Source organism: Achroia grisella, unplaced genomic scaffold, assembly GCF_030625045.1.
Source record: "Achroia grisella isolate CSIRO2021 unplaced genomic scaffold, CSIRO_AGI_Agris_v1 utg1056, whole genome shotgun sequence".
Taxonomy (NCBI): domain Eukaryota; kingdom Metazoa; phylum Arthropoda; class Insecta; order Lepidoptera; family Pyralidae; genus Achroia; species Achroia grisella.
Window position 1 is genome coordinate 1,672,574 of NW_026712564.1, and position 27,995 is coordinate 1,700,568.

Below are 27,995 nucleotides of genomic sequence, written 5' to 3' on the forward strand. Positions count from 1 at the left end.
GGAAAGGGTTTGTTAATAATTCAAATTAAAATTCAAAAATCATTTATTCATGTAGGACATATTCATGTAGCCGCTTATGAACGTCAAATTTTTTACATTATAATTTTAATTTTTTCTCTACCTAAATTGAAACTCAATTGAATATTTTATTTTATTTTTTTAAAAGCAAGTTAATTTACAATGTATTCATATATATATATATATATATATACTCTTGATATACTAGAAATAAGTAGAAACAAAAAAACAATCATCTTAATCGAACTCTGTACATCGAGGTAGCATACCCAAGATATATATACAAGAATAGTTATACTTCTGGGCAATGTATTGTTTATTAATATCTATACATATAAATAAAATTGGAGTGTTCTGTAGTAAAAAACGGTTATTTCAATATGTAATATTGAAATAACCGTTTTTTACTATATGCATATGAATATAAATACGGTACGTATTCCAAATTAACATTTTCTACAATTTGTGTCTGCCTGTCTATTTGTTCTGCTAATCTTTAAAGTGGCTGGACCGATTTTGACGGGACTTCTTTTGGCAGGTAGCTGCTGTAATAGGGAGTAATTTAGGGTACTTTTATTTTAGAAAAATAAAGTTAAATTCCACGCGGACGAAGTAGCGTGTACAGCTAGTCCTGTAATACGATTAATCAAATGATTATAATTTAAAAAAAGTAGAACTATATTTATGGACACCAATGTCTTTACAAAACCAACTGTACCTAGAAAGATTCATCAACGCCGGTACTAGAACTGTACACTGAAAAATGGCTGAAAGGAAACCCCGTCTTTCATCAACAGACTGTCGTTTACATGCGTCTTTGTATATTTTGTACCTACTCGTAAGTCGGTCGCAGTCGCATTGCTTGTCTATGCTCTACATACCTGAACATGTCCCCATTTCAAACGTAAAGGTATGTTCTTATGACAAACGTGCATGGCAATAGTTGTTCATGCACGGGATTCTCATTTAATGTTAGACATAGACACCTCAATAAGTTCACAATGTAAATAAACTACCTTAAAAAAAAGAAATTCAGTTGAGTTTCTTCTCAGTTGAATCTGTACTGAACTGGACGGTAGGGAAAAATTATAATGCAAAATATTCGATGTACATAAGCGGTTATAATGTCCTAGATGATTTTTGATTTGATTTGATTTGACATACATACAGTTGTACATTTCTGAAGCTTTATTTATTTATTATTTTTTTATGTTTTTTTTTATTTACCCTAGATAATTAACATAGCGCCATCTAGTCCTACGGTAAGTAAATCTTGTGCTATGAGTAGACAACTGATATGAATACTGAGATATTTTTTTTTAATGTAATTACATAATATATATAGAAAACATCCGACCCATACAAACTCATGAATAAAAATGTTTGATCAATAGATATAAAAAAAATATTAGTTCGTAGTGGCCCAGTGGTCGAAATTTGATCAGAATAAAAAATACAAAAAGATTTTTATCCAACCGTAACAAATAAACAAAGGTCATATAAAATAAAATAATAAGGTGCAATCGAACCCGCGACCATCGGAATTAAGACAGAGAGCTTAACCACAGAGGCTGTCAAAATTATATCAGTATATGCAGAAATTACAGAGAAACCCTGTAATTTCTGAATATACTATAAAGTTTGCTTATTGTCTATACAATATATGCTTGTAATCAGTGGTTGTCAAACTGTAGAACCAGATTTTGCGCACGATATCTAAGTATATAGGCGACGATGCGAAGAGTTATAGAATAGAGGATACGGAAATGAGCAAACTAAGTAAGTTAAAGCTGTTTATTTAGTGATATGGCCGCCTTTTTTTGTCTCTATGTCTTGCTCATTTGCGATAATATGTTCTTATCTATTTATTTTTACTAGTGGTCATATCATCATAATCGACTATAGTAAAAAAAAATTATAACGTTATTAACGCCATCAAAGACATACATATCGTCGATTAAATAGAAAAATGACGTTTTCCAAAATTAGAAGCTAGAATTTCCTCCTTTTATATAAGTCTTAATCATTATCTAAAGAATTTTAATATGATATATACCTAATACTTCTGTGTCAAATTAAAACTTTAAAGAGAAAAATAATTTAAATGAGAAAAAACTTTAAATGCTTGTCTTGTAAAAAATGTACATTTTGAATACTGCCATTTTTCTATTTAACCGACGATATATACTGAAGTGGTATCTAATTAAATGTAATGAGTAAGATTGTTTGTATCGGTCTGGGTGTTTTCTATGTATAATATTAAATGTAGGATAAGACATTTAACAGGTCTGACCATCGTGGCAAATAGGTGTTTTTTTTTTTCAAAAGATCGCGTGGAGGTCCACCGGACATGGTCCTCTGGTAGCAAGGAGCAGGTATCCAACAAGTTTACCATCAAATTCAAATTCAAAATCAAAATATCTTTATTCATTTAGGTCTATTACAGACTCCTATGATATGTCAAATCTACCGTCAGTTAGGAATGACATCGAGATGAGAAGAACTGACAAGAAACTCAGCTCGTATTTTTTTCAAATGATAGTGGCACATGTTTATAATAATATACAGTCATTAAAATTCAAATTTGAGAGAAAAGAGTGACCGCCAGCATATGCTATCGCAAAGAACAAAAAAATTAATCAGTGTTCACAACCTGAACAGACCAGTCACCACAAGCAGCACCCGTTCACGAGTATGACGTATGAGCCAGCCATCATTGTACTCAACCATATTTGAGAGAGCACATCGACCCGGCCCACCACGCCGCCACAAGTTTGAACTTTATAGCGAGCATGACTGTTTCAGGTTGCTCCACTACGTCAATTATATTATTTATAGCATAGGCTGTACCGATCACAGTTTTCACCCATTACAATATTAAATTCATCATTACCGGAGCCTGTAGGCCCCGGGAGTGCTGCCTACTGACATTGCCCTATATGCTTTGGCTGGAAATAGAAATAATCTCTATTTAAATAAACTTAATACATATTATAATTATACAGTATATTGTTTTTTTTTATTGGGAACGCAGATTTATCAAAAATACTTGTGTTACTCTGTGGTGTGTATTGAAATGTGGGACGATTACTAATTTAGATATTATTTTCAAGAGAGGGTTCATGGAATGAGATGGAAACCGATATTCGTGAACATGTCCTCAATGTTCAAAGTTGTATGACGGGGCCTGTAGGTCCCGGGAGTGCTGCCTACTGACTTTCTTCTATATGGCTTTGGCTCGAAATAGAAATGTAAATAATCTATATATAAATAAACTTAATAAATAGTTATAATTGCACAGTACATTGTAATAATCATATTTTTTTTATGCGATCATTTTTGGGAACGCAGATTCATCAGTAGAAGAATGGGCAAGATATTTATCTGTTGCTCTTTTGAATACAAAATTTATAAATATCATCTATTGATGTTTTTTAAAATAAATAATTACACAATAACAGGTAAGAGGCATGTGATAATCAATATAGAAACCTACGCACTCAGTTTTAATGCAATCAGATTTTATCAGAGCTATGAATTTTAAGTTTTTGTCTACAAAAACATAATTACTTTTTCTGTGGTATGTTTTAAAAAGTATGTTTTTTTCATTCCATAAGGAATGAACAAGAAACCGATGTTCATGCACGGGTCATAATTGTTAAAAGTTGTATCAATTTTGTGATAGACATTAAAATCGATTTCTTAATTACTCGAATCGAAATCTCCTAATTATATTCATTATTAGTTAATTGTTTATTAATTACGGTGACAAAGCAGTGATTTACAAATAGTTCTAGTGTAATAGAAATAAAAATATTTTTTATCAAATAAACTTAATACAATTACTTCTGGATAGTCATATTACTAACTACTATAACTTTTTTTAATCAGCCGCTTACTTGGATAGCAGACTCATCACAATAAGAATGAACAAAAATTTGCGTGTTGCTCTTTTAAAAAATAACAATTTTAAGTTACAGTCGATTAGCAAAGTTGATATAAAATCAACTTAGCTATTTGACAATATGCGGACGGAATGTGGAATACGCAGTTGTATTTCACCTATACAAAATTTCATTATTAAAGAGAAAAAGTTTTGTATTTTATTAACATTATAGTTATATAGATATTTCAAAACATCAATAATAATAATAATAATCTCAAGACGATTCACACAGCGCCATCTAGTCCCAAGTCAAGTTATCTAAAAAGTTACGGGTATTAGATAAATGATACAAGTACACAGATAATTTTTTTTTCGTAAATACATACATATTATACATAGAAAACAACCAGACCGATACAAACAATCATACTCATGAATACAAATGTTTGTGCCGTGCGAGGAATCAAACCCGCGACCATCGGACGTAAAGCGGTGTGCTAGACCGCTAGACCATTGAGGTCGTCAAATTATAGTATCTTTCAACATTAGCAGGGTGGATACTTAATTTTACTAGCTAACTTTATCGCGTGTGAAATTAAAATAAATATGTCTAAAATAAACCAAACTTACTCCTTATAACATTAGCTATCTGCAAGTGAAAGTCTCATCAAAGATTAGCAAGAACAAACAGACAGACGGACAGACAAAAAATTTTTTTATTTAAACTTCTGTTGTAAGTACCGTATATACTTAGTGTAAATGTTTTATATGAATAAATTATTTTGACTGCAAATTTAAATTCAATTGCGGGATGTAGAGCCACATTCAACAACGAACTATGTACCTGTATTTTGAAATAATATTATAAATAAATATATTATCCTATTAAGTAAATCATATAGAATCACTAATTAAAAACAGAAAACAGATCTAAAAGCGGCCAGTCAAGTTTTCGATATCCATACTTATCAATTTTATTGTAGCAAGTTTATTCAGCGTCTATGGTATACACACATTATGTGTTAGAAATGAATCAAATCAAATCAAAACTCATAAAATCATGTAGAGCAAGTTCTTCCTCATTCTTCTTATCTAGAGTTGCCATCTCTAAAATATGGAAACCAGGACAAGACGCGTGATAACCCCGGATTTTAGAGTCCAGAACCCGGACAATCATAAAAGTGTCATATATCTTCTTTTTAATTATTTTCAAACCTTAAAATTAAATGTCGTAATTTTTATCATTTTAAATGTACCTAACAGAACAGTATCTTATTACAGTTTGTGTCAATTTGTTTTAATATTCAGTTCGACTTTTTGTTCTTAAAATGAAACACAATTTATGAATATAGATTATAATATTAAAACTAAAAAAATTACATTATCCCGAATGCTTCTGGATGTCCTCTAAACTAGGACAAATTCGAGAAAACCCGGACGCATGGCAACCCTATTCTAATCATAAGTGTGCATTCCGATTAAAAAAATTTATTTATTAAAAAATGCTGACAATAAGTTTATTTGTATAAACATTATTTCTTTTTCTATCGTTATTATGTCATTTTGAATAATATGAACTTTTGTTGTTATTGCATACATTTTACGGTCACCGATTATTTTATGCCAGTAATATCATGCAAATATAGGCACTTATTATGAAACATTACAATGAATACTCCCTGATTAGCCAACATGAGTCCCCGTCAGGCTTCACCGCGCCATTATTAACATTTTTTGTTCCGCGGTCGATTGTACAGGTTGTAGGCAAGGCAACCCTACATCCGGCCGAGCAGGTTGCACGGTCCTTGCTCCTTGACCAACCAGCGGCTCGCGCATGCGCAGTCCGTCGCCCGACAGGTGATACTACGCACGTTTCGCGCGTAAATTTCAAATTTCGAATTCGGAATCGCGGTTACACTTTTACTTTCTTCGTATTGCGTCATATATTTTGTAATCAGTGTTGTGCCAGTGCTGTGAGTGGAATGTCTTATTGAGGTTGTGTTTTTTTGTGTTCTGTTCTATGTAGGATGGATTGATTCGTGAAAGTAAATAAAGTGAGTATCGAACTACGTAATCTGAATCTAAAATAATAAATATGCATAGATTAAATAAAAAAAAAATTTTTTTTTTATTATATACCTTAAGAAAATACTTAACCAAAATTAAAAAGTTATTCATCAATAGACAATTATATTTTAAGAAAAAAAGTAAACTGTTTTGTAATTAAAAAAAATATAGAATATCTTAATAGTTACGATATGGAATATTCAAAGCGATCTTGCAATTTAGTTCAACTAGCAACGTTTATTATAAATATAGGGTTATAATAGTACTCGAGGATAATTTGCACAGCGCCATCTAGTCTCTACCTAACCTGATCTTGTACTACGGGCACTAGGCAGCTGATAAAAATATTTAAGTACTTTTTGTAAATAAAAAATGCTCAGGTCAGTACAATCAAATTCATGAATACAAATACTTATCTATACATATAAATAAAATTATTGTGTCTGTTTGTAATATTGAAATAACAGTTTTTTACTACATGCATATGAATATATATACGGTACATACATCAAAATAACATTTTTTATAGTTTTTGTCTGTCTGTCTGTCGGTCTGTTTGTTCCGGCTAATCTCTGAAATGGCTGGACCAATTTTGACGGGACTTTTTTTGGCAGGTAGCTGATGTAATAAGGAGTAACTTAGGCTATTTTTATTTTAGACAAAATTCTTTTATTTTAGAAAACTAAAGTTAATTCCATGCGGACGTATGTAGTAGCGGGAACAGCTAGTATAGAATAAAACTTGCGATCACAGATAGTGAGGTGGTGTATTAAACCGCTAAACCTGAGGTCGTATAAAGATTTTGCTGTACTAGTCTAATATAAAAATGATGACTAGATAGTACATGTCATTACGTTACAGAGACTTCACAAGTAATTGCACTGGTGACCTAAAATATCGGTCAAGTACGACACTTGCATGATTAGTATTCTATGAATTTCTATGCCATCAGCTACTCATCTGTGGACTAATGAAATATATATATATATAATTATATATATGTTAGAGCGGGGATTGATACCAGACAACTCATCGTTACGATAATTAAATAATAAACACTTTTATCAAATTCCAGAGATGTATTCGGTGCAACGGTTACACACAGAAAGAGAGTTATTCAATTACCGACCTCCGTATTTATAGACCGAATTCAGTGTAGTAGGGAGAGAAGCAGGCGTAACGATTATCTTATGACAAACAACTTAGTTCGGTCTATAAGTACTAGATGGCGTTATTTACAATATTTATAATAATCCTTAACTTTAATACTTCATTATGTTAAATATTAAATAACAGTGATTTGATCAATACAGGTCGAATATAATTAAATTAATCAATTAACAATGAAAATAGTCATTGTATTGAGTTTGCGCTATCACGGCTATCCTGATGAGCTGCTCGTGCTCTGAGCATGCGAATATCCTAATCTGTAACAGAAATAATGTTATAATTCTATTATTAAAGAAAAACTTAATAGAAATGTTGGCCCAGTTGTCAGACAGTTGTTTACACCCGTCCAGACAAGTGGCTTGCTTATAATTGTAATGATAATAGCAAAAAATTGAGCCCAGTTGTCAGACTGAGTGTTTACACCCGTACAGATAAGTGGCTTTCATATCTTTGTAATAATAATTGCAAAAAGTTGAGCCCAGTTGTCAGACTGAGTTTTTACTCCCGTACAGACAAGTGGCTTTCATATTTTTGTAATAATAATAGCAAAAAGTTGTGCCCAGTTGTCAGACTAAGTGTTTACACCCGTACAGACAAGTGGCTTCATTATTCATTGCTAATTTTCTTCAGTACAGCTATCACGGTTATCATGGATCTGTGAAGTTTTGAACTCAGGATCGACTTCATGTGTTCATGTGCCACTAGTCACTACTCTTATTGTTTTTGATGTTGTCACTTTTGTTTCTTCGAGGGTAGTTGATAAGTATTGTCATAAGATGGCGGCCTATGAACGGTGACACAAATTGAAATATTTATTTTTATAAGTAGGCCCTTACAGGTACTACTCTAGTCAATAGAAATTAAATAATTTCTATCTATACAATCTTTAGAAGAAAGTTATATCTATCCAAAATAAACAGTTTATACAATACATTCATTTATTGGTATACTATTTAGTACATTCTATGTTTATTGCCGTTTTATTACAGTACTTCGTTAAACTACATTTAATTTATCGTTAAATAAATTATATGCTAGTAATTTAGTATAGGCCAACTTTTGTTTACAATAAAGGCGTATTGTACCTCCTGTCATAACAATTATTAACTATTTTATTTGTATAAAAAAAAATAACAGTTTTTCACTATGCACTGACAAATTGTGCCATCACAAATTAAGTTTCAATATTTTATCATTTTACTGATGCAATGCATTAATATTAGCAAAGATGATATTATTAGTCTACCTACACCCTGCTCAATAATATTTGCGAGTGCGTGTATACAATCTATAATCCTGTTTATTTACATTCCACGAATTGCCAAAACAAAGTATAATAGTACTATTACTGTCAAAATTCTTTTCATTTATTATTTTGTTAGTTATGTGCCAAAGATTAAAAACCCGGGAAGCAGTACTTTCATTTCATTTACTTTAAATACTTTCTGGGTTTTGATAATATTTTACCCATATGTATACGCAAACTATCTGAGATGATATACGTTTTAAAAGAACTAGTTAGTTGACAGTTGTCAATTACATTTTCTATTGGTTGAGTCTCAGCTAAAGTATCCTGTACAGAGGGAAATGTCATAGACTGTGACTCTCTAGTCCCATTAACACTGTTACAACTTGCAGATGTGTAATGATTATACGATATAAGTTATTTAGGGCTTAACCCAACTAAATGTTCTATAGCTAATAAATACTCTTTTATTTCATTTTGAGCGATATAGATTTTAATTTTACTTCATGTGTCTTGAATAAATTTGCGTTTTTTTTCTTTTTTTATTTATTTGTTTAACTTGACATATTTATTTGTTTGATTACTACCCATAAAATTTCGCTTGATCGAATTAACAGGTAGATGTGGCGGTTAAATCTATCGCCTTAGCTTTTTCAGATCCCGCGATGTTGTTGCAAGTAATCAGTTCACTATATAAATGGCATGTATTTTTCTGAAAAATAACTTGTTTCTACGATATGAGAAAAGAAATTTGAGCTTGAGCTTCACTCAATTTATTTTCTAGGAAAGATATTCGTTCCAATGTAGCCTCATATGAGCATTGGTCATATGCGTGGAAGATTTCTTGTAAGCGATCCCTTTCTAAACAAATTCTTTCACAATAACCAGACATTTCCGCTAATTATGCTTTAAGAGTAGTATTCCTCTTAATGACATTATCGGTCTTATTACAAAAAATCTGTTAAAATTCTGACGAAACGTGTCTAAATAATCCTGGTTTAAACCATCCCTGAAGTTAATACTTGGAATAAACGTAACATTATTACGAATCCAGATCTAACAGAGAACTTCTCAGTACTACAGTTAAACTAGGGGCATCGCAGGTCTAACTTTAGACCATAGGCGAATCACAGTTTAGAGATAAACTTCTTTATGTATTAATAATAATACTTTGGTCAATGGTTTATTACTAGTGCTAAACCAGGTTTTTTTTTTTCATAAGACGGTATATATTTTAATTTTCCCTTCATATCTTTCTTGTAGGCTGGGACTGTAGTCATGTGGAGCAATTTCATTTGGTAATTATTTAAAATGTTGTCAATTTAGTTAGTCTACAGTTTTGCTCTTTAAACTTTGAAGGTAAGACTACACTGAATCTAGCTTCGTAATATGTTAATAATATTGTAATAAGCAGCCCAAATACTATACAGAATAATAACAATGCACACAATATTGTAGATAAATTGTTTTGGCTTCACAAAAAGTGAGATAAGTTGTTAGGATTAGATCCTGCGAATTTATATTTAAATTCAGACTCGTTGCCATTGAACCAGATCTACTGCAATATTTTGTTCTAATTTACGAATTCATTTCAAGTGCTATAACGGTTTATGTCAGTACCTTACAATAGTGGATATTTGAATTGATAACAATTATCCAAACACCCGCATTAAAGAGATTATTGTAATTAAATGTTCGTAATGTCTTGCCTGTTAGTGAAGATTATGTATTATAATGGCCTAGTATTTATTTTATTTGTTTTAACTATTGTACGGTTGTGATTTCAATTTAACTTGATTACACATACGATTTTAACACAAAACAGTATCAGTCCGTGGATTTTTTACAAAACGTATTTATCACAAACTGTAGAAACTATCACTAATACTGGCACATAATATTAGTTACTTATTTTTTAACATAAAAACATTTTTGTAATATTTTATTACGTTAATGTAATTTATTAAGCAGAGCGTAAAGTTTATACAGACAGTGGCGCCGCCACTTTCGTCACAGACTGATTAAAAAAAGGCATTATACGAGCAGCACGCGAACCGACCAGACGAGTTGTGAACAGGTTTCTAATATTGTTTAAATTTCTTTATATTTGTCTTTTATTATTATTATTATTTTTTTTTTTTGTAATCGTTGGGTATCCTTACGGAAAACGAAATCGTTAAGTTTGTAGGGGGTACCATTGCCATATCTAATGTCGAATCTGTTTTTATTTTTTGAAGCTTGTTCGGTTATTCTGACTGAAATATTTTTTTGGTTGCATTTTATTTTTTCAATGGTAGAAGAATGAAGAACCTTTTATTGTTATTATAGCTATAAAAGGGAGTAGCCCGTTATTTTGGACTTTGTATAATTAAAATTTTATATTTTATTTAGTAATTCAAAATTGAAAGCTGTATTTTATAAAATTTAATTATTCATACCCTTTTTTTTTTATCTAAAGTAATTAAATTATTATCATCATAGTAGTTATACTCGGTTGTAGAACGACCTCACAATTCAATCAATGAATCTACTTGCTGGCACTATTTTACTATTGTAAGCCTACGATTATCAGGATTGAAATCCGATAAATATACTTCATTAAGTTTCCGTTTGTATAGTTCTATTTGTTTTTGTAGAATATTAAATTCGTTGTTGCTAATTATTTTGGCAGTGACGCGGTCAATACTTTAAAGATGTTCTTATCCTTAATGTTATGAATAACTATCACATAATAATTCTAAACAGTTATGACGTGGTTGAGCGTCATAGTCATGCTCACTAACATGTCGAGACACGTGGCGGAATGGTGAGACGAATCATTGGGCTCTCTAAATTATGGTTGAGTAGACATTAGTCTGCTCTAACCACTACGACTGATTTACCCCTATTTAGTTACTCAACCAGTTGTGTATTTCTTATTGTGAGTCTATTGAATTGGTGCTGGTGGTAGTTTGTATTCTTATCGTCCAGCTTAAAAATGTAAAATTACAACTAAATTATTCAAAAGAGTAACACGCAAGTTTTCCGCTCATTTTTCATAAGACAAATTTCCGAATGGGCGGTAGATAGTGCTTCAATGTAGGTTTATTTAAATAAATGATTTGTTATTCTCAATGTCAGTGAATGACACGATGGTTTATTAGATTGTTATTAGTTTCTTGGGCGTGATGATCATCCCTCTCTTCTGATGTTAGAGCGGGGATTGATACCAGACAACTCATCGTTACGATAATTAAATAATAAACACTTTTATCAAATTCCAGAGATGTATTCGGTGCAACGGTTACACACAGAAAGAGAGTTATTCAATTACCGACCTCCGTATTTATAGACCGAATTCAGTGTAGTAGGGAGAGAAGCAGGCGTAACGATTATCTTATGACAAACAACTTAGTTCGGTCTATAAGTACTAGATGGCGTTATTTACAATATTTATAATAATCCTTAACTTTAATACTTCATTATGTTAAATATTAAATAACAGTGATTTGATCAATACAGGTCGAATATAATTAAATTAATCAATTAACAATGAAAATAGTCATTGTATTGAGTTTGCGCTATCATATATATATATATATATGTATATACTATTTATATCTTCACGCCGTTCCTTACGAAGTAGGCAGAGAAAACAGGCGAACAATTACAACATTGTGACACGAGAATTTTATATGATACTAGCTACACCCGCGACTTCGTCCGCGTGGATTTTAACTTTATTTTTGTAAAATAAAAGTAGCCTAAGTTACTCCTTATTACATCAGCTACCTGCCAAAAAAAGTGCCGTCAAAATCGGTCAAGCCATTTCAGAGATTAGCTGGAACAAACAGACAGTCAGACAAAAATTGTAAAAAATGTTAATTCTGTGTAAGTACCGTATTTATATTCATATACATGTTTAATTAATATTACAAACATACACTCCAATTTTATTTATATGTATAGATTACACGTGCCCGTGGATTCATCCGCGTGAAATTTATAGCCTATATGTTAATCTGATGTATAAGCTATATTACTGTAAAATTACATCAAAATCCGTTCAGTAGTTGTTGCGTGAAAGAGTAACAAACATCCAACCATACTCATAAACTTTCGCGTTTATAATATTTGATAAGTAATATAAAAACTATATTTACATTTTTTTATATAATAAACTTCATCCGCACTATTCTGTAAATGACTAACATTGCAGGTAACAGTCAAAACAGACCATCTTAATTTATAGATTTGTGGATAAACTTACTGACAATTCCTCAATCTTACCTTGATTAAACCTGGAAGATATCTCGGTTTGGTCGCCGAACAATCAACACTAGGCTTCCAAGCTATATCTGAACTCTATTCAGTGCCTGATGATACGTTCCGGGTCGACACACGTATCGCAATATGGGTGTAGATTCAATAACGGTCGGAATTTGATCACCATTAGAGAAGATCGTAACGCTTCCAGTAGCGGTGGTCAGAATAAGAATAGAATAGAAAATCATTTATTCAAATAAACTTACATTGAAGCACTTTTGAATAGTCATAACATTTTTTTTTTAATCTACTGCTCATTCGGAATGCTGTCTCATCACAAGAAGAACAAGCAAGAAACTTTGTGTGTTGCTCTTTTAAATAATTTATTCGTACTTATTACTAATTTAAGTGTGTGAATACAAACCACCGATTAGCACTAATTCAATTAAATAATAAAATAGAAAAAACATTCAATACACAACAACTGGTTAAACAATTAATAAGAGAAATAGTCAGGTTTTCGAATTGAATATTTGTGATCTGTTGTTTATGTAATTGTAGCGGAAATTGACAGGTGGCCCAACGTGTTAAAACCGCCTTACTTCCGATGGTCGCGGGTTCGAATCCTCACGGTACAAAACATTTCTATTTATGAGTTGTTTATTTCGGTCTGGGAGTCTGTGTATTTATGTGTGTAATTACGAAATAGAAAATGTAAATCTGTGTATATCCGTTGTGTAGTACCCATAACACAAGCTCTGCTTATATTGGGACTAGATACCGGTTTGCGAATTGTACTTATATATATTGGCTCCGGTTCTTACACAAAATTCTTGAATCTTGGATATTCATAACTGGTCTCATTCATGCATTACCTGAAATTTTTGATTCCTGGATCATAAAAGATTAGCCTATATATAACATACATCTATCCAGTTATAGTAATAAAACGCTGTTAATTAAAAACAAGGAACCGTCTCAAAGAACTCTTCGGTCTGATGTACGCGATAACCTCATAAAATACTTAATGGATTTTAATGCTAGGACCTGAAGGTTATTTGGACCTGGTACATTGCTGGCAATAAGGCGTCTAATTCCCATTACTAACAATCCCCTCCTCTCCCCGTCTATACATATTCACACACAAAAGATTTTCCACTGACCTCTGATCTTGAATGGTACTCTTAGTGATGAAAATATTAACAATGGTTAATAACAATCACAGTAGGTATATAATTTGCATTATATATGACTAGTAGACCCGCGCAACTTCGTCTGCTTTACATTTACATGACATTTATAGCGTATGTATTATTCTGATGTATCAGCTATATTGCTGTAAAGTTTCATCAAAATCCGTTCAGTAGTTTTTGCGTGAAAGAGTAACAAATATCCATCCATACTCACAACTTTGGCGTTTAAAAGATTCTATTAAGAGATGAGATGAGTTTGTTAGTTTCGCTAAAACTCGAGAACGGCTGGACCGAATTGGCTATTTTTGGTTTTGAAATATTTGTAGAACTCCAAGGAAGATTTAAGTTTTGATAAAATATAAAGAAATTCCATAGAAAATAGTAAAAACAACTATTTTATTTTCCCATACAAACCTGTCAAACGGGGTGCGTTCAGAAATTTATTGCGTAACTAAACTTCAAAAAACCTTTAGCATATTATTTAATTTTGAGGTGGAATGGAGTTCGTGAAGTCAGCAACTATATATATATATATATATATATATAAACACCTCTTTGGGCACTTTGTTGATCACGCCACAACCTAAACACTTGCCGATTCCACCTTTTGCACTGAATAACTTGACCTCTATCGCGTATATCTCAGGCGGTATGGCAACGTCGCATTCTATTTTGCGATGCGGCCATATATATTCGTCGATAGTACGATATACTCGACACTTTTTTTACTAATAATTCGTGACTGAATGGCTCCGAACGGCTAAATTTTTGGTATACACAAAGACTTTTTGGCTCTGAATATATTCCAAAAATCAATTAATTATGTTGATCACTTTATATACTCGTCCTTACTGCGATACTTACTTTCATCCGAATATATATAGATACCGTAACGGTCTATCAATTATGACTTTATTAATTTACTAATGTAGATATTTTATATTCGCAATGCTCCATACATGCAAGCTCCAGCAACGGTGGAGGCAGGGTCCCCCCTGCACCGTACACCGCACCCCGCGCACACAAACAAATTAGATATTTTTTGAATACACAAAGACTTTTTGGCTCTGTATATATATTTCAAAAATCAGTTAATTGTGTTGATCACTTTATATACTGGTCCTTACTGCGATACTTATTTTAATCCGAATATATATAGATACCGTAACGGTCTATCAATTATGAATTTACTAATCTAGATATTTTATATTCGCAATGCTCCATACATGCAAGCTCCAGCAACGGTGGAGGCAGGGGGGAGCACCGTACACCGCACCCCGCGCACATAAACAAATTAGAATAAATTAAATTCATAAGATTATTTATATATTTCGACTGCCTCGGTGGTCACACCGCTTTACATCCGATGGCCGCGGGTTCGATTTCTCGCACGATGCAAACATTTGTACTCATCGGTCATCGATTGTTTTCATCGGTCTGGGTGTTTTATATGTATATTATATATGTATTTACAAAATAAAAATATCTATTTATATCAGTTCAGTATCAGTCTGTGTTAATTGTCTAGGGTTATTTATTATATTTTTATAAACGGTTATCTTTTTCCATCGCACCGCTCGCTATCGACAGTGAATTCATAGAAATGTCACTCTAAAAACAAAAATAGTTTTGTGTTTTGTATTTCAAATACTAAATGCAAAATAGGTATTTTCAAAATACTTTTTAAAAATTAAGTACCTTTTGAATTTTTGTCCAAACCTCAGATATTTTATTTATTTTAGGTATATCAATCATTACATAGTAATATAAAAACAAAGTCGCTGTCGCATCTAACAGTACATAAACAAAGAAAGAAGACTTTGGCTCTGATACCGTAACGGCCTATGAATTATGAATTTATTATACCTAATCTAGATATTTTATATTCGCAATGCTACGTACATTGTAATATCCGCCTCCATTCATTGTAACGGTGGAGGGACTAAATAGTTGAATAAAACTGAATAAGCAGTTGCTCCACTCTATAGGTACTGCGTCGTCGTCGTATGCTGTTCATTTTTTCACTCGTTTTGGCGCCAAGAGAGGGTCACATAGTCGTGGTCAAGTTAAGAACTTATAATTTAATTTTGATAACAATAGATACAAGTAAAAAGTAGGTATTATATTAATGTACGTAAGTACTGTACTTAAAAATATTTATTCTTTACTGTATGTACATTTGAAAAACTTAACACTTAAGGACTTGTACATATACACGTACATACTGCCATTTTCTCTTAAAGACATCCAGAGAAGCACTATTTATCAAATACGCGGGGTGCACCGACCTTTGACCTTATAACACCCGATTCGCGCGTAACGAATTACATTGCTACTTTTTGGTATTTTATAGTGGATATGTCACTATAAAATATTATTATTTCTTTAGATTATGACATAATAACATAGTTTACATGATTTTAAGGGAAACATACGATAAAAAAAAATCCCGTAAAATGTAAAAGATAAAAAATGGTTATTGTTGGTTATCCTTAAGAGATAGACATATACCATCACGGACTTTTTTTGTTGACCTTATTTTGATACATCTCAAAGCACTAGACAACACGCATTTTCATTAAACAGTATTGTATTTTTTTATTTCTTTAACTTTAATGCACAAAAAAATTTGTACATGTGGCGGACTTAATATTTTGCCGCGTTATTTACCAGGCAACCATGAGTGGTGCAGCGAAAGATTATTGGCGGTGCACTAATATAAATAAGAAATGTCAAAAAAAGATTTATAAAGATAATAAAGATAAGCAAAATATACATTTCTATAAAAAAATAACAATATACATACATAAATATATATCTAAATATAACCCATAAATGTATAAATATTATATATAAGTAAATACATAATGATCCGATAATCAAATTATAAGTACAGTCTCAAATTGAAAGTAAGAAAATCAGAAAATATAGAGAGAACTATATGGATATAACAGAAAGATGTGAAAAAAGGAGAAGGACAGTAAAAAAGTTACAAATTTAAATAATGTTCCCGCAATTTCTGTTTAAATGAATTTATTACATTATTATATATATTAGGCATACGACTAGCCTTATGACTGTTACTTTTTTTTTAATCTATACATCTATACATGTAAATAAAATTGGAGTGTCTGTTTGTAATATTGAAATAACCGTTTTTTACTACTTGCATATGAATATAAATACGGTACATACACCAAAATAACATATTTTACAAGTTTTGTCTGTCTGTCTGTCTGTTTGTTCCGGCTAATCTCTGAAATAGCTGGACCGATTTTGACGGGACTTTTTTTGGCAAGTAGCTGATGTAATAAGGAGTAACTTACGCTACTGTTATTTTAGAAAAATAAAATAAAATTTCACGCGGACGAAGTCGCTGGGGCCAGTTAGTCTATAGATATACCGAGATTTAATGTTTAAGTTGCTATTATGTTGTTGACAAAATTTTACTGTAATGTTACTATTACGTTATCCTACACAATTTGTATTATTTTGGATGAATAAATAAATAAATAAATAATAATCTATACATCTATACATTTAATAAAAATTGGAGTGTCTGTTTGTAATATAGAAAAAACCGTTTTTTACTACATGCATATGAATGTAAATACGGTACATACACCAAAATAAAATATTTTACAATTTTTGTCTGTCTGTCTGTTTGTTCCGGCTAATCTCTGAAATGGCTGGACCGATTTTGACGGGACTTTTTTTGGCAGGTAGCTGATGTAATAAGGAGTAACTTAGGCTACTTTTATTTTAGAAAAATAAAGTTAAAAACCACGTGGACGAAGTCGCGGGAACAGCTAGTGTATAATATATTAGAGATACCTACGTGTTTTTTTATTGATGACTAGCTGTACACGGGATTTCGTCCGTGTTGAATTTAACTTTATTTTTCTAAAATATAAGAAGTTAAATTCCACGCGGACGAAGTCGAGTGTACAGCTAGTTGTCGGTAGTCTAGCGATTTAGCTAGCACACTGCTTTGATTCCTGCTTGGTGGTCGAGGGTTCGATTCCTCGCACGCTGCAAACATTTGTATTCATGAGTATGATTGTTTGTAACGGTCTGGGTGTTTTCTATGTATAGATAATATATATGTATTTACGAAAAAAAATCTTTGTATTTATATCAGTACCCATAACATAATCTTCAGCTAGCTTAACTTGGGTCTAGATGAAGCTGTGTGAATTGTCCTGAGATTACTATTATTACTATAATAAATCTTTTCAAATCAGCCGATGTTTATTTTTGCCATAATACGTGCTGTTACCATGTGATAATATTACGTACGTACTTATTAAACTATTAACTTATTATTAAATTGTTTGTAACGGTCTGGGTGTTTTCTATGTATAGATAATATATATGTATTTACGAAAAAATCTTTGTATTTATATCAGTACCCATAACATAATCTTCAGCTAGCTTAACTTGGGTCTAGATGAAGCTGTATGAATTGTCCTGAGATTACTATTATTATTAATTGGTACACAGGTAAACTACTAACTAGGCCATATTGGTGTTGTTTGTTATGGTGAAAAAACTAGTAGGTATATATATAAGTTACACGTACAATTTCAAAGACTTATTTCTTCAAAACTACTGGCTATTCTGAAATAAAACTTTAGTGTTTGTATATGTAATGTTTGCATATAAAATATGATTAAAGGTTACCAGTGTATTTACACTTTTACTGAACAAACAGAGTTGTTTAATACTGAAAATATTGTGTGGAAGGCATCAATTACTTTCAGTGCATGTATAGCTTTTCTCTTTTCCTAATTATTATTATTATTAAGTTTAAAGTGGTTGAATTTTACGTAAGGGGTTTTTATACATTATTTCTAATGTACCATTTATTTTAAGTTTTTTAAACTCTATTCATCGAGACCTATCTAATGAGTCCAAACACGATATTTCTGCTGTAAGTTTTCGAAGAGTATGTTCATCATCTGATAATACTGATGCCAGCATGAAGTCAAGGTTAACAGATAACTAATTACTTTTATTTCGTCAAAATCTTTAGATTACGTATAATAAATTCATAATATCGCTACCTATTCAAATCAAAACAAGTATTAGGTACTTCATGTACTAGTATATAAATTCATCAACACACAAGTAAATGATTTTTAAATATATTCAGAGCCAAAAAATCTTTGTGCATTTAAAAAAAATGCCGATACGGATTCACTATTGCAGGAAATTGTTGAAAAAATATATATCGAGTATAGGTATCTACTACTATCGACGAATACATTTGGCAACAACGCATGGTCTCGGTCGGAACGGCAACATCGCATATTAGAATACAAAGATAGTGGTAGAACGCGGAACGGCAACATGTTGCCGTTCCGCCACGCTACCGTTATAGTAGTAGAAAGAGAGAGACAGTGGAATCAGCAATATCTACGGATCGTGGCTGGATCAACTAAGTGTGCAAATGTAAGTATATATATATATACTTACATTTGTCTTTAATTCAAAGGAAATATAAATAATGAACGCATCACATTTAAAACAGTAATAAGTACGTACGTAATATTATCACATGGTAACAGCACGTATTATGGCAAAAATAAACATCGGCTGATTTGAAAAGATTTATTATAGTAATAATAGTAATCTCAGGACAATTCACACAGCTTCATCTAGACCCAAGTTAAGCTAGCTGAAGATTATGTTATGGGTACTGATATAAATACAAAGATTTTTTTCGTAAATACATATATATTATCTATACATAGAAAACACCCAGACCGTTACAAACAATTTAATAATAAGTTAATAGTTTAATAAGTACGTACGTAATATTATCACATGGTAACAGCACGTATTATGGCAAAAATAAACATCGGCTGATTTGAAAAGATTTATTATAGTAATAATAGTAATCTCAGGACAATTCACACAGCTTCATCTAGACCCAAGTTAAGCTAGCTGAAGATTATGTTATGGGTACTAGACAACTGATATAAATACAAAGTTTTTTTTCGTAAATACATATATATTATCTATACATAGAAAACACCCAGACCGTTACAAACAATCATACTCATGAATACAAATGTTTGCAGCGTCCGAGGAATCGAACCCTCGACCACCAAGCAGGAATCAAAGCGGTGTGCTAGATAAATCGCTAGACTACCGACAACTAGCTGTACACGCGACTTCGTCCGCGTGGAATTTAACTTCTTATATTTTAGAAAAATAAAGTTAAATTCAACACGGACGAAATCCCGTGTACAGCTAGTCATCAATAAAAAAACACGTAGGTATCTCTAATATATTATACACTAGCTGTTCCCGCGACTTCGTCCACGTGGTTTTTAACTTTATTTTTCTAAAATAAAAGTAGCCTAAGTTACTCCTTGTTACATCAGCTACCTGCCAAAAAAAGTCCCGTCAAAATCGGTCCAGCCATTTCAGAGATTAGCCGGAACAAACAGACAGACAGACAAAAATTGTAAAATATGTTATTTTGGTGTATGTACCGTATTTATATTCATATGCAAGTAGTAAAAAACGGTTATTTCAATATTACAAACAACAGGCTTCAACATTCTCAAGTACCATAAAAAAGATGTTTTTATTAAAAACAAGGTGTTCCCGCGACTTCGTCCGCGTGGAATTTAACTTTATTTTTCTAAAATAAAAGTAACCTAAGTTACTCCTTATAAATCAGCTACCTGCCAAAAAAAAGTACCGTCAAAATCGGTCCAGCCATTTCAGAGATTAGCCGGAACAAACAGACAGACAGACTAAAATTATAAAAATAGTTATTTTGGTATATGTACCTTATATATATTCATATGCATGTAGTAAAAAACGGTTTTTTCAATATTACAAACAGACACTCCAATTTTTATTAAATGTATAGATGTATAGATTATTATTTATTTATTTATTTATTCATCCAAAATAATACAAATTGTGTAGGATAACGTAATAGTAACATTACAGTAAAATTTTGTCAATAACATAATAGCAACTTAAACATTAAATCTCGGTATATCTATAGACTAGCTGGCCCCAGCGACTTCGTCCGCGTGAAATTTTATTTTATTTTTCTAAAATAACAGTAGCGTAAGTTACTCCTTATTACATCAGCTACTTGCCAAAAAAAGTCCCGTCAAAATCGGTCCAGCTATTTCAGAGATTAGCCGGAACAAACAGACAGACAGACAGACTGTACTATGCTATACTATGTATTGATTGATATACCTAAAATAAATATAATATCTGAGGTTTGAACAAAAACTCAAAGGGTAATTTATTTTGAAAAAGTATTTTGAAAATACCTATTTTGCTTTTAGTGTTATAGTACTTTAACTGTTATGTTTTAAGTAACAATGTTTAATTATAATTAATACTACTGCACCAACACTCCGATCGTGCAAAAAAATTTGCTGTTTCATTATTTTTTAGTTCAATTAGTGGTCTACCTAAGTTCTGGGCTAAGGGGGGGGGGAGAGTCATGACGCCCCCATGACTCCCATGACCTCCATGACGCTCCCCCTGGATCCGCCGTTGCGTCTTCTCTTTATTCGCTCAGTAACGTTGTTACAAAAGAAAAGATTCCCATCCAAAAAATAACAAGTATTGAGGTTTGATCTGGAGTCACGTTACTCCAGACTGATTTCTATAAATATTTAGATTAGGTAGAGTATTATTCTTGAAATACTAGCTAGACATTATTAAGTTACTGTAGCCATAATGTAGTAGTCCAAACGTGCCAATGAGGAAGCCCTTGGCAAATGCTGCACCCTGATTGGCCCGTTTGAATTGGATCAAGAAGTGGTCGAATGCCAAAAAGGTGGATTTGTATAAAATCGTGTATAAATCGCTTAATTATTATTATTACTCGTCGTGACAGTTGTGGCTCAAAAAGGATCAACATTTATATATCGTCAGCTGGCATTAGATCAACAAAAGGCCTCCGGATCAACAAGTGAAAAAGGATCAACAAAAAACTACCTATACGGCACGTCTGAGCCACAAAGTGCCCAAGGGGATATTTATATATATATATATATATATATATGTATATTTTTTATGGATGATAAAGGAATGATGCACCCTTTTGTGCTAACGGTTTACGCTGGCGGGGCACCAGTGGAAGATGATAGAATGAGCATGAAGTCGGGTCAGTTAACCCATCTTGGCAAATGGCAATTACCACAATGGTTTCCAGGGAGGAACTACGAGGAGGTCAACCTGACATCGCTCCTAAGAATATCCTTCAATTCTTGTCCGTCACGGGTCTAGGTAGCGAAATTTGATCGCGAGCACAGTAGATCTATCTAGGTCGCAGTGCTACAGGTCCATGCACCTGACTAGCCCAAACAACACAATAAAAAAACATTGTTTAATTTGAATTTAAATGTACAACTCCCAAAGATAAAATACTTTATGTACGTGTACTGTAATTAAATATAAATTTAAATAAAAAGCTAATTCGCTTTTCACATTTAATTCGGTCGTTCCCGCCATTTTCACAATACAGACTCCGCAAATGCACAGAGCACGTTATAAACATCCACTACAAATGCTATACATGAATTAGACCAGAGATTATAGAGTATAGGTATATACATTTTTCATTGTTGTGGTTTCTTGTTTATATGTATCATTGATAAAATAAACCAAAGACAATATGTAGGTACTTTAATTCCATTTTCCATTGTTGTGGTATTTTGTTTATATATATCATTATTTTATGATTTTTATGACGGCTATATACATAACTAGGTATGTACTCAACTAATTATAGTATCATTACTGCGCGTTATAGTACGGTGCGCGTGATACGGATACGAATCACTAAAACGTACGTCATAAGAGACGGCTTCATGTGTTCATTAAGGCCATAGATTATGTAAAATGTTATCTGCGACTTAAATTATTGATGTTTATACAATTCTGCGTGGGTGTCATCTATTTGACGGCCTCGATGATCTAGCAGTTTAGCACACCCTAATTCCGACGGTCACGAGTTCGATGCTCGCACGCCACAAGCATTTGTATTCATGAGTATGATTGTTTGTATAGTTCTGGGTGTGTTCTATGTGTAATATGTATTTATTTACGAAAAAAATCGATGTATTTGTTTCAATTATCTAGTACCTATAACACAAGCTTTAGCTAGTACTAACTTAATTGTTCTGAAATTATTTAATTCTTATTTACTAGCTACTCGCCCCGGCTTCGCCCGGGTGTACATGTATTATACATATAAACCTTTCTGTTGAATCACTTTATATATTTAATAAAAACGCTTCAAAATCCGTTGCGTAGTTTTCAAGATTTAAGCATACATAGATAGGGACAGACAGCGACAGCGACTTTATTTTATACTATGTAATGATTGATGGTTTTTACGCGCACTATGCTGATCTAACTAGTTTATTTCAATATTGATTCCAATCCAAATATCATTTATTCACGTAGGAAATTTTGAGCCGCTTTTGACCGTCAAGTTTTTTGTATTAATATTTCAGTTCAGCATACAGATTCAATTGTGAAGAACTGGCAAGAAACTTCAACTGAATTTTTTTTTTAAAGTCAATTTATTTACATTGTACACTTATGTAGGTGTAATAATTGTTGGAAACTCCAACAAAAATAGGTATTGTAACCTCTTTAATTATTATATTTAAATATAGAACGGTGTGTTCTCAAGATATCGATTGTAATTTTTTTTCTCTTCAACATTTGGTTACACCGTTAATTATATCGACATTTTAATAAATATATATAATTACTATCTGTCCCGGCAAACGTTGTTTTGCCATATAAATTAATAACGCTATAAAAAATAGGAGTTGGTGATAATAGGGTGAAAATTTAGGGTTGTATGTATTTTTAATGACACATAATAATAAAAATTGACAAAAAATTTAAAAAAATAATGTTAGGGGTGGACAACCCAATGCCTTAGGGGTATGAAAAATAGATAGTAGCCGATTCTCAGACCTACTGAATATGCATATAAAATTTCATAATACTCGATCAAGTCGTTTGGGAGGAGTATGATAACTAACATTGTGACACGAGAATTTTATATATGTATAAGATTTAATTAAGAAATATGGTGTTTTATAATTATATTCAACGAATATACAATTATTTTCAATGCACCTCGTTGAGATTCACACAATAATAATGTTTACCATGCGAGTTATTATCTGTGCATGTGTACAGAGACAATACATAGTTTAGATTAGCTTTATCCTTTACGTGTGTATGTTTGTCTGGGCGTAATCTATGTGATATATGATAAACCGTTATCTAAATCCTTGGGACGGTAAGGTGAGGCCTGAAGACAACATCTTCGACGCTGGGAGGAGCTTGACTGGTTACTCTAGTAGTCTCGACGCTTCTAGGAGGAGCTTGACTGGTTACTCTAGTAGTCTCGACGCTTCTAGGAGGAGCTTGACTGGTTACTCTAGTAGTCTCGACGCTTCTAGGAGGAGCTTGACTGGTTACTCTAGTAGTCTCGACGCTTCTAGGAGGAGCTTGGCTGGCTACTCTAGTAGTCTCGACGCTTTTAGGAGGAGCTTGGCTGGCTACTTTGGTAATTTCGACGCTTCTGGGAAGAGCTTGTCTGGCTGTTAGTTATTAATAGGAGTTCGTGTAGAAGCGAGACTACTAGAGTTAGTCTCGGCTCTACACGAACAAAGATCCAGGCTAAATGCGGGTAATAAAGTCCAACTTATACTTATTGTTAAATCTATTGTAAGTCAAAAGTTAATAGTCATGAATTTATGCATTTCATCTGCCCCCCAACCATGCAGTTATAGACAGTATGCCAATAGAATAAAATAGAAAATCCTTTATTCAATTTAAGGTTTTTTTATCCAATTTCAAAATGTGTCAAAATCTGAATTCCCAGCTCCGTATAGTAAAATGAAATCTGTAGATTCCAAGCAGGCAGCCTATAACCATCTTCCCAATTAAACAATACTTACAAATAATTACAACCTCATATATAAAAAGTGTTTCTAATTAACAACACTTTTAAAAATGACAACTTTATTTTATTACTAGCTACTCGCCGCGGCTTCGGACGGGTGTACATGTATCATATATATAAACCTTCCTCTTGAATCACTCTATCTATTAAAAAAAACCGCTTCAAAATCTGTTGCGTAGTTTTATAGATTTAAGCATACATAGGGACGTACAGACAGCGATAGAGACTTTGTTTTATACTATGTAATGATATTGTTTGCCAATTGTGTCATTACTTTTGACTGTGGTTTTAGAAATATTATTTAGGGTTATGGTACAAAATTTTAAAAATTTACCACAATAACCGAAAAAGGTTATAGTTTGACCAAAATTTTAGGTTTTCCTTAAATGCCCATATTTTTCAAACTGCATGGGATAGATTATTTTCAGAAGTTTCTCATGATGGTTACAATCAATTCTGTCACCTCGTTTCGGTTTGACGTTGAGTTCTGGGGCACCTGTATATAAAAGTACACTGGTTACATGTTTCCAACAAAAGCAACCATTGAAGCGATGTAAAGTTGAATAGCTGGTATATCCACTGTGATGATGTGATCAATGACACAGAAATTGTACACAATCAACGTACGTGTGGTAATAGAAATCATTATATATACACGCGCCCATTCCCATGTGACTAGTTGCTCAGATGCGTGGTTTTCTAAACTGCGGAACAGGTTCCCATAGTTCTAGTAGAAATTATTGGTGAGAGACTTCGCTTCGGCAATGGTTTCACTTACTCATGCATAATCTTACTAACCGTAACCTGTATTCAAGTAAAAAAAAGTAAAATCAAAACCCAAATGCATACTTACTTACCTTACTTGCAGTAATCTTCATTTGTCTACAAGTAAAAAAAAAGTTTAAAAACCCAATAATATAAATACCTATAGAAGAATATACAAAATAGTCTGTATGTATTTAAAAGTAATTTATTAGGTAAGGTAAATAGTGATAAACATTATATATATTAACAAAATAAGAAAATTAAAAATGTAAAAAGCTTGGAAGTTTATATACGGGAAATATATGAATAATAATAAAAAAAGAAAAAAACCTTCATTGGTCTAGGAATCTACTTTTGCACGTTCCTGCTCATCGTGCGAGCTTCGTCTGCAAATTTTTCATGTTGCAGGCTATTAAACACTGAAATATTTTAACCCTTGACATAAAATCCAGTGCTACAAAATTCACTTCTAAATCCAAATTAAAACACATTTTCCATGTACTATATTCCTAATTCAAAAAAATAACATTTATTCTTACAATTTCTCGAAACTATCTTCCGAATTCACTGGATTTTTTATTATTGATGTGTATTAAGTTTTATGTACTAATTAGATATTATACTGTTACAAATGTTGTATTAGTTCTCTCCGTGCAAACTAGATGGCGCCACAGGTAATTGTAAATGGCGCTATTAAGATGTTTTTGGTTTTAACCATAACATAACCATAATTATAACAATGACTATTTAATGATATATTATTATTTTCTTCAATTTCTATCATCCCTATTGAATAGTAGTTTCAATTGGAACCCTCAATAGCAGCTTTTTGACCTCACGGCACCTATTTGTTCAGTTATAGTTTTGTTTTTTAAGTGTATCGATAAAAGGAAACTATAGAAAAAGATTTTCTATAATTTTCGTTTTCATTTTACCTATTTACATATAAAATAAATGTACAACATATATATTAATATGTCTTTTTATATACATATTGTATTTATGTCAGTACCTACTTTCTTTTATTATTATTTATTTTAGGTTATTTACCTAAATGTCGTCCACGTAATCTCTATTTCACATAATTCTCTATTTCTCATTTATCTCTCTCCCAGCCTAACATAGGCAATGTTAGGCTGGGAGAAATCGCCTTAAGATTTTAAGTGGCATATGCATCGATATTGTGCTCATTTCATTCTACTCAGATTTTTTTTATAGAAGTTCGTTTTTGAAATCCACGTCACTGAGAACCTCTATTTTCACCAAAAAACGACATATCTTTAGCTCATTCGTATGAAAAATGTAAGAAAATTTAAAAAATACCCAAGATATCGTAATTATAATGAATTTTCAGTATAACGAAAAAAATGCCTTAATATTTACTGTAATAATAGAGTAAGACGAGTACAGCCGAACGTAAATATTTACGACCAAATTTCGATTGAAAGTGCTGTCTCGCTTGTGTGAGCGAAGTTACAAGGTCTCTGAACAGAGATAGAAATAGACTGAAGAATATACTTCTTAACAATCTGTTTTCTTGCTTTATGCCCAAAAATCTGGTGCAGTCGGTGTTGATATTTTTTTAAAGCTTAGGTTTCAAGCTTTCAAATGACAATTTTTATTTAAATCCTGTATACTTTTATTTAGAACAATAATACAATAATAATAATAATAAGACGAGTACAGCCGAACGTAAATATTTACGACCAAATTTCGATTGAAAGTGCTGTCTCGCTTGTGTGAGCGAAGATACAAGGTGTCTGAACAGAGATGTAAGTTGCCATCTCCTCTCCTTAAGAGGGGAGATGAGATTTCTTTTGGAAATATAAAAAAAAAATAATAATAATATTTCAGGACAATTCACACAGCGCCATCTAGTCCCAAGCTAAGCAGAGTTTGTGTTATGGGTACTAGACAACTGATTTAAATACATGGATACATTTTTTTTGTAAATAAATACATATTATACATAGAAAACACCCAGACCGATACAAACAATCATACTCATGAATACAAATGTTTTTACCGTGCGAGGAATCGAACCCATGACCATTGGATAGTAAAGCGGTGTGCTAAACCACTAGACCACCGAGGCTGTCAAGCTACAGTCTGTCAATTTAGAACAATGCTTGAATGTAGAGGTAGCGCTTGAGTCGATTTGGTTGCTCGCGAGTGTATTTACTGTAATAGTAGAGTAAGTCGAGTGGAGCGGGACGTAAATATTTACGGCAAAATTTCGATTGAAAGTATAGCTATCTCGCTTGTGTGAGGGAAGATACAAGGTCTCTGAACAGAGATAGAAATAGACTGAAGAATATACTTCTTAACAATTTGTATTCTTATTCTAGGCCCAAAAACATGGCGCAGTCCGTGTTGATGTTTTTTAAAGCTTTCAAATGACATATTATTTTTATACAGTAT

At 32.2% G+C, this 27,995-nt stretch overlaps 1 protein-coding gene across 1 annotated transcript in view; it reads left to right on the plus strand.

Moving 5' to 3' along the window:
• Positions 1–5,756: 5,756 nt before the first annotated feature.
• Positions 5,757–27,995, plus strand: part of LOC131849639 (uncharacterized) — a 37,803-nt gene continuing 15,564 nt past the window's right edge. Inside the window, exon 1 of the mRNA XM_059199782.1 lies at positions 5,757–5,958. The gene's annotated coding sequence lies outside the window, so the exon portion shown is untranslated. The remainder of the gene's footprint in view (positions 5,959–27,995) is intronic.